The 8,030-nt window shown below is 43.5% G+C and overlaps 1 pseudogene; it reads left to right on the top strand.

The window, feature by feature from the left end:
* Positions 1-245: 245 nt before the first annotated feature.
* Positions 246-1,155, top strand: LOC134348229 (RNA-binding protein 25-like; annotated as a pseudogene).
* The last annotated feature ends 6,875 nt before the right edge of the window (positions 1,156-8,030 follow it).

Below are 8,030 nucleotides of genomic sequence, written 5' to 3' on the forward strand. Positions count from 1 at the left end.
CTGTTGATTAAAAATCTGATATTGATAGGGGTGGCATAGAACTGGGTAGCCTTGAGATTTACAGTTTGAAGTTTAACAAATAGACAAGCAAGCAAATAGACCAGAAATGAATGGCAAATTAATTAAAATGGAATTAGACACAGGCTCAGCTATTTCAATCATTTCACAAAATGAGTTTGAGAGACATTTCAAAAATACTAAAATAAAACCTGCAGATATGCAACTAAGAACATACTGGACAAAAGATGGCAATGACATTTGTAACAGTGAAATACAACAACCAACAAGCTACATTGAGCTTGAATGTGGAAAAGCAGGAGACCAGAATTGTGGGGATATGTTTGGCTGAGACAACTACAACTTTATTGGAGATTCACCCACAATTTGCATGTCACAACTGTCTGAACACCATGGACCGTTGCCCAACAGAGGACAAATAGGTATTGGTGCCAATCTCTGTACCTTTGGTTGGAGAGCATATTGGAGCAAGAAAGGACTATGCTGTTCAGAGGAAGGGTGGAAGTGATGACACCAGTGGTCCGAAGGTAACGTATCTGCAAAAGTCTCTAATATGTTATTCAGGCAGTTACTTGTGAAAATGTGTCTTGGTTTAAGCTGGAAGAGACTTCAAGAAGCTTCAGAAAAGTTGCAAACATTCAGCTTTCGTGAACATTCTGAACCAGAATCTACTCTGCATGCATTAAGGATGTTGTATAAACTTCGAGTGGGAGATAAGAAGCTGTCAAAGTAGATGCAAAGACTAAAGCCCAGCTGAATGAATGAAAGGCCAAAAAGGAAGGCGTCAGTGGGGATTCAAAAACAGGGGATCTGTCAGGTGACGTCGTGGATGCGGAAACCAAGAGAAGAGATCAGGTCATAAAAGGAGCAATAGAAGGATTAATAAGGGAATACTCCAGTAAACTAAATGCACCTTCGCAAGATCAAGATCTACAAACTAGAAAGAAGAAAGACACGTTGAAAAGGAGAAGAAAGGTTCCAGAGCTGTCTGAACCAGTTCCTGCAGTCTCAGTGTCAGCTCCAACAACAATCATGGAGGAGGTCCCAGAATCTCAGATTGTTTCACAGCGACAAGTCTCAGTTACCAAGCCGAGTTACCCAAGAGTGAGAAATCCTTCACAGCAGTTGAATCTTTAGGCTTGAATGGGACAATTTAAAATTTACTATGCTGTGGAGGTCTGTATATAGTAAATGTATTATATAATATACTGTGTATATAATTGAGGTGCATTCTGTTTTGAGTTGGTGTTTATAGCTATTGTGAACTTAAAATGTAAGTAATATTCTAGTAATGTATGTTGGGTGATTAAGCATTCTTCATTCAAATAATTCATTACAGATTATATGTATAAATACGTGAATAGGCCTTGATAGAGTGGATATGGAGAGGATCTTTCTTACGATGGGAGAGTCTAAGGCCAGAGGACATAGCCTCAGAATAGAGGGTTGTCCTTTTGGAACAGAGATGAGGAAGAATTTCCAGATAGAGGTGAATCTGTGGAATTCTTTGCCGTGGGCAGCTGTGGAGGCCAAGTCTTTATGTATATTTAAAGCAGGGGTTGACATATTCTTGATAGGTCAGGGCATGAAGGGATATCGGGAGAAGGCTGGAGATGGGGGTTGAGAGGAAAATTTAATCAGCCATGATGAAATGGCAGAGCAGACTCGATGGTCAATTGGCCTAATTCTGCTCCTGTATCCTATGGTCTTATGGTCATCATCACACTACCACTTGACAGGTGCATCTCGCTTAAATTAAACTCCAAATTAGGTTTGCAATTTGGATTCCCATGTCTTCCTTTGAATTAGTTTAATGTTTTGAAGTTACAAAACATAACAACTTCTATTATTTGAAGACCTGTGTTTCCTTCAGTGACTTTGGAGGGAGACACAGACTTAAGAAGGGCATAGGGATTCTGGTAACAAAACTGGAACAGATGTAAACACAAGGAAATCTGCAGATGCTGGAATTTCAAGCAATACACATAAAAGTTGCTGGTGGACGCAGCAGGTCAGGCAGCATTTCTAGGAAGAGGTACAGTCGACGTTTCGGGTCGAGACTCTTCTTCAGGACTATTTGAAGGAAGAGCTAGGAAGAGATTTGAAAGTGGGGGGGGGAGGGGAGATCCAAAATGATAGGAGAAGACAGGAGGGGGAGGGATGGAGCCAAGAGCTGAACAGGTGATTGGTAAAAAGGATAGGAGAGTATCATGGGACAGGAGGCCTAGGGAGAAAGAAAGGGGGAAGGGGGAAGCCCAGAGGATGGACAAGCGGTATAGTGGGAGGGACAGAGGGAGAAAAAACAGAGAGAAAAAGAGCATTATATATATATAGAAAAAATAATGGATGGGGTACGAGGGGAGGTGGGGCATTAACGGAAGTTAGAGAAGTCGATGTTCACGCCATCAGGTCAGAGGCTATCCAGACTGAATATAAGGTGTTGTTCCTCCAACCTGAGTGCGGCTTCATCTTTACGGTAGAGGAGGCTGTGGATAGACATGTCAAAATGGGAATGGGACATGGAATTAAAATGTGTTGCAACTGGGAGATCCTGTTTTCTCTGGCGGACAGAGCATAGGTGTTCAGCGAAACGGTCTCCCAGTTTGCGTCGGGTCTCGCCAATATATAGAAGGCTGCATCAGGAGCACCGGATGCGGTATATCACCCCTGCCAACTCACAGGTGAAGTGTCGCCTCACCTGGAAGGACTGTCTGGGGCCCTGAATAGTAGTGAGGGAGGAAGTGTACGGGCATGTGTAGCACTTGTTTCATTTACAAGGATAAGTCCCGGGAGGGAGATCAGTGGGGAGGGATGGGGGGGGGAACGAATGGACAAAGGAGTCACGTAGGGAGCGATCCCTGTGGGAAGCAGAAGGGGCGGGGGGGAGGGAAAGATGTGTTTAGTGGTGGGATCCCATTGGAGGTGGTGGAAGTCACGGAAAATTATATGTTGGACCCGGAGGCTGGTGGGGTGGTAGGTGAGGACAAGGGGAACCCTATTCCTAGTGGGGTGGCAGGAGGATGGGGTGAGAGCAGAGGTGTGTCAAATGGGAGAGATGCGTTTGAAAGCAGAGTTGATGGTGGAGGAAGGGAAGCCCCTTTCTTTAAAAAAGGAGGACATCTCCTTTGTCCTGGACTGAAAAGCCTCATCCTGAGAGCAGATGCGGCGGAGACGGAGGAATTGCGAGAAGGGGTGGCACTTTTGCAAGAGACAGGGTGAGAAGAGGAATTGTCCAGATAGCTGTGAGAGTCCGTAGGCTTATGGTAGACATCAGTAGATAAGCTGTCTCCACAGATAGATCTTTCTTGCCCATCCTCTTGGTTTTATCCCCCCTCCCCCTTTTCTTTCTCCCTGGGCCTCCTGTCCCATGATCCTCTCATATACCTTTTGCCAATCACCAGTCCAGCTCTTGGCTCCATCCCTCCCCCTCCTGTCTTCTATCATTTGGGATCTCCTCCTCCCCCTCCCACTTTCAAATCCCTTACTAGCTCTTCTTTCAGTTAGTCCTGATGAAGGGTCTCAGCCCAAAACGTTGACTGTACCTCTTCCTAGAGATGCTGCCTGGCCTGCTGCGTTCACCAGCAACTTTTTATGTGTGTTTCTGGAACATATGTATCTATTTTCTAGAGATGATAGCACCTACAGGTGGAGAAGTGCTACAATCTGATTGAAGAATATTGTATCATTTTCATACTCCCATTTCTAAGGAACACATGGTCCAAAATAATAGCATAGCAATACAAGAGTAACCCCTTTGAAAAAGAGCTCCACCTTTTCCTGAAATGATTTTTATTTGTTTCATTTACCTTGTTAACTCTTACTGGTTTCTATTTCATTTGTGTTTAGAAAGGTATTGAACAAAACTCACTTAAATTGCAGCAACACACATCGAAGGGTCTCGGCCTGAAACGTCGACTATACCTGTTCCTAGAGATGCTGCCTGGCCTGCTGCGTTCACCAGCAACTTTGATGTGGGTTGCTTGAATTTCCAGCATCTGCAGAATTCCTCGTGTTCACTTAAATTGCCTTATTCCTTTAGCAAATGAATTATTTCTCCTAGATTCCAATTGAAATTACACCTCTATATTTTGAATCTACCCATGATTATATTCAAGATATTCAGTATTTGCTGACACATTTCTTTTTGTCGTATTATTAGATCCAGCACCTGCATGCTGTTAACAATGTTTTCCAAAACTATTTTGGTATGCAGTTCAACCTTATCCTTCACTGCTTTACCTAGTGCTTTCCCTTTCAGATATAAAGAATAGAAAACATCAACAACTTATAAGTTCCAACTTCCTTCTTCAGATTCCCTAACTCCACCACTTGTCCCTAATCTCACTTCATGGCATATTTTTACCGTTTCTTCTGATCTTCTGTTCTCTTACCCTGAATGCAGTAGTCAGCACTGAAAGCAAGCAGAAGTTCTGTACTTACCCATTCACCTCGTCCCTCACCTCCATTCAGGGCCCCAAACTGTCCTTCCAGGTGAGGCAACATTTCACCTGTGAATCTGTTGGTGTCATTTACTGTCGGTTTCAACCTATCAAATGTTGAAAGGCCTAGATAGAGTGAATGTGGAGAGGATGTTTCCTATAGTAAGAGAATCTAGGGCCAGAGGGCACAACCTTAGAATAGAGGAGCATCCATTTGGCATGGAGATCAGGCATTAGTTCTTTAGCCAGAGGGTGGTAAATTTGTGGAGTTTATCATTGGGTGTATTTAAGGTGGAGGTTGATAGGTTCTTGATTAGTCAGGATGTTAAAGGTTATGGGGAGAAGACAGGAGAATCGGGTTGAGAGGGAACTGGATCAGCCATGATCAAATGGTGGAGCAGACTCGAAAATTAACCATTGTCGAATGGCTTTATTCTGCTCCTATGTCTTATGATCAAAGTCACTGAATATCCCTTGGAGTATTGTTAAGTCAATCATCAAGAAATGGAAAGAATATGGCACAGCTGTAAATCTGCCTAGAGCAGGCCATCCTCAAAAACTGGGTGACTGCAAGGAGGGGACTACTGAGGGAGGCCAAGAGACTTATAGAGCAATTACAAGCTTCAGTGGCTGAGATGGGAGAGAATGGATTAAAAACAACAAATTTCATATCCTGGAGTGGCCAAGTCAGAGTCCAAACTCAACCCAATTGAGAATTTGTGGCTGGACTTGAAAAGGCCTGATTTCCCATGCAATCTGACAGAGTTTGAGCAGTTTTGTAAATAATGGGGAAAAAACTACAATGTCTAGATGAGCAAAGCTGATAGAGACCTATCCACACAGACTCAAGGCTGTAATTGCTGCCAAAGGTCCACCTTCCATCTTTTCTGCTGATCAGTGTCAAAAAAAGCCTAATTAAATCCACTGTGATTCAATGTTGTAAATCTTGAAAACTTCCAAGGGGTGAATACTTTTTATAGACACTGTACATGTATATAGCTAAATGACAATAAATTTACAAACACGAGGAATTCTGCAGATGCTGGAAATTCAAGCAACACACATTAAAGTTGCTGGTGAATGCAGCAGGCCAGGCAGCATCTCTAGGAAGAGGTACAGTCGGCGTTTCAGGCTGAGACCCTTCGTCAGGGCTAACTGAAGGAAGAGTTAGTAAGAGATTTGAAAGTGGGAGGGGGAGGGGGAGATCCAAAATGATAGGAGAAGACAGGAGGGGGAGGGATGGAGCCAAGAGCTTGACAGGTGATTGGCAAAAGGGATGTGAGAGGATCATGGGACAGGAGGCCCAGGGAGAAAAGGGGGGGGGAACGCAGAGGATGGGCAAGGGGTATAGTGAGAGGGACAGAGGGAGAAAAAGGAGAGAGAAAGGATGTGAGTATATAAATAAATAACGGATGGGGTACGAGCGGGAGGTGGGGCATTAGCGGAAGTTAGAGAAGTCAATGTTCATGCCGTCAGGTTGGAGGCTACCCAGACGGAATACCCAACCTGATGGCATGAATATTGACTTCTCTAACTTCCGCTAATGCCCCACCTCCCCCTCGTACCCCATCTGTTATTTATTTATATACACACATCCTTTCTTTCTCTCTCCTTTTTCTCCCTCTGTCCCTCGGACTATACCCCTTGCCCATCCTCTGGGTTCCCCCCCTCCCCCCTTTCCTTTCTCCCTGGGCCTCCTGTCCCATGATCCTCTCATATCCCTTTTGCCAATCACCTGTCCAGCTCTTGGCTCTATCCCTCCCCCTCCTGTCTTCTCCTATCATTTTGGATCTCCCCTCCCCCTCCCACTTTCAAATCTCTTACTAGCTCTTCTTTCAGTTAGTCCTGACGAAGGGTCTTGGCCCGAAACGTTGACTGTACCTCTTCCTAGAGATGCTGCCTGGCCTGCTGTATTCACCAGTAACTTTGATGTGTGTTGTGTGACAATAAATTTGATTTGTCAGGTGCCTCAGCTTCAGCCGGCTATGATCCTATCCCAAAAAATTCTGAGCCAGATATGATGTTGTTCTGCTGTCTTTACTATGATGTCTATTTATAATGCATGTGGAACCTTCTGCCAAACTTCAGAATATTTTTTTATCCATCTGAGTGTCTCCACTAGTCCCTTAATTTCAATAGATCTTTTTTATTCCTGTTGGCCTGACCTTGCCCTTATTGATTCTATTTGATCTACTCACTTAAGTAACATTTGCACCATACAAGTGGCAACAATGACAATATCCAAAAAATGGAAATCCAGCTAAGATCCCTAACATTGAAGGCATTTGCATCACTGAATTCCCAGTAAGTAACCAGATTCATAACTCTCCTCAAGCAAATATCTGGACTACTAACGTTTGCCATTCACACGCCTCATCAGGATTCTGCTGTCACTCATCACATGGCTGGATGATTGCAACTTCAAGAACACTCAAACTCGACATCACACAGGCTTTTAAGGCACCCCATCCAAAACCACTCACTCACTCAACCAAGAAGGCACAGTAGCAATAATATGTTCCATCTACAGAATACACTACAGCAGCTTGCCAAGACTCCTTAACTACTTCCAAACCCACAGATTCAATCAGCTAGTGTAAGGGCAGCAACAACATGTGAATACTACCACTTGATTTGGGAATACATCACTGTTCCTTCATTGTCACTGGGTCAAAGTCCTGGATTTCTCTTCTTAGCAAGGTATACCCACATTTTATAGATTGCAGTGGTTCAAGAAAGCAATTCACCTCAATCTTCTCAAGGGCAGTTAAGTGATTGTTCAGCATGAAAAGCTCCTATCTCTTGACTCAATAAAAATACATTCTAATCTCCCACCTCTGAACAGTCAACACCATTCACTTAGGGCCAACACAATACTATCATTAAAATTGTTGACAAGAATGTTACTGTTGTTTGGTGAACCGAGCTCTCTGGCATCTCCTCAGAATTCCCTTTAGGTCTCGACCCTCACAAAGAATATCAGTTTGTTGTCCTTCAGTCTGTGACTTGATTTCTTTTGGAGATCTTCCCTTAGTAGCCTCAATCCTCCTAGTCCCTCTAAACATGCACAACCAGTCTCTACTTCAATAAAATCCATAGTCAGAACTGTTGAAATTCTGATGTTTTCATTCTACAGAACTTGTTTTTTTTCATCTTGACTCTATTCTTCCTCTCCTTGTCTGGTGTCTTTCCACTTACCTGTGTCACCAGATATCCTCTTATTTTGACAGTTTCGGTTTTCTTGCTTTGACTGGTTCAATTCCACAATGAGTATTCAGTATCAGCATACCACACCATGATCGCCTGATGGTTACTGGTTCCTTATAACTATAAACTCAACGAGTTCTCCTCCACCTGAGCCCGTTTCCACATTGAACAACTCCTGTATCGCCACTATTCCCTTCAATTCAGAAGCTATTTGTAAGGGAACCTGGCTGAATGTAAGCAATGATTTCACCTGTGGTAGGGTTCAATTTCAATCCTACTGAGGAATCCTTCCACAACTGATCTTACTGTTACAATGATCACTGTCAGCACTACTTCCTGCTCTTAGAACTTGAAGTTTTCCTCACC

The sequence above is a fragment of the Mobula hypostoma genome, chromosome 1 (genome assembly GCF_963921235.1).
Source record: "Mobula hypostoma chromosome 1, sMobHyp1.1, whole genome shotgun sequence".
In the NCBI taxonomy this organism is placed as follows: Eukaryota; Metazoa; Chordata; class Chondrichthyes; order Myliobatiformes; family Myliobatidae; genus Mobula; species Mobula hypostoma.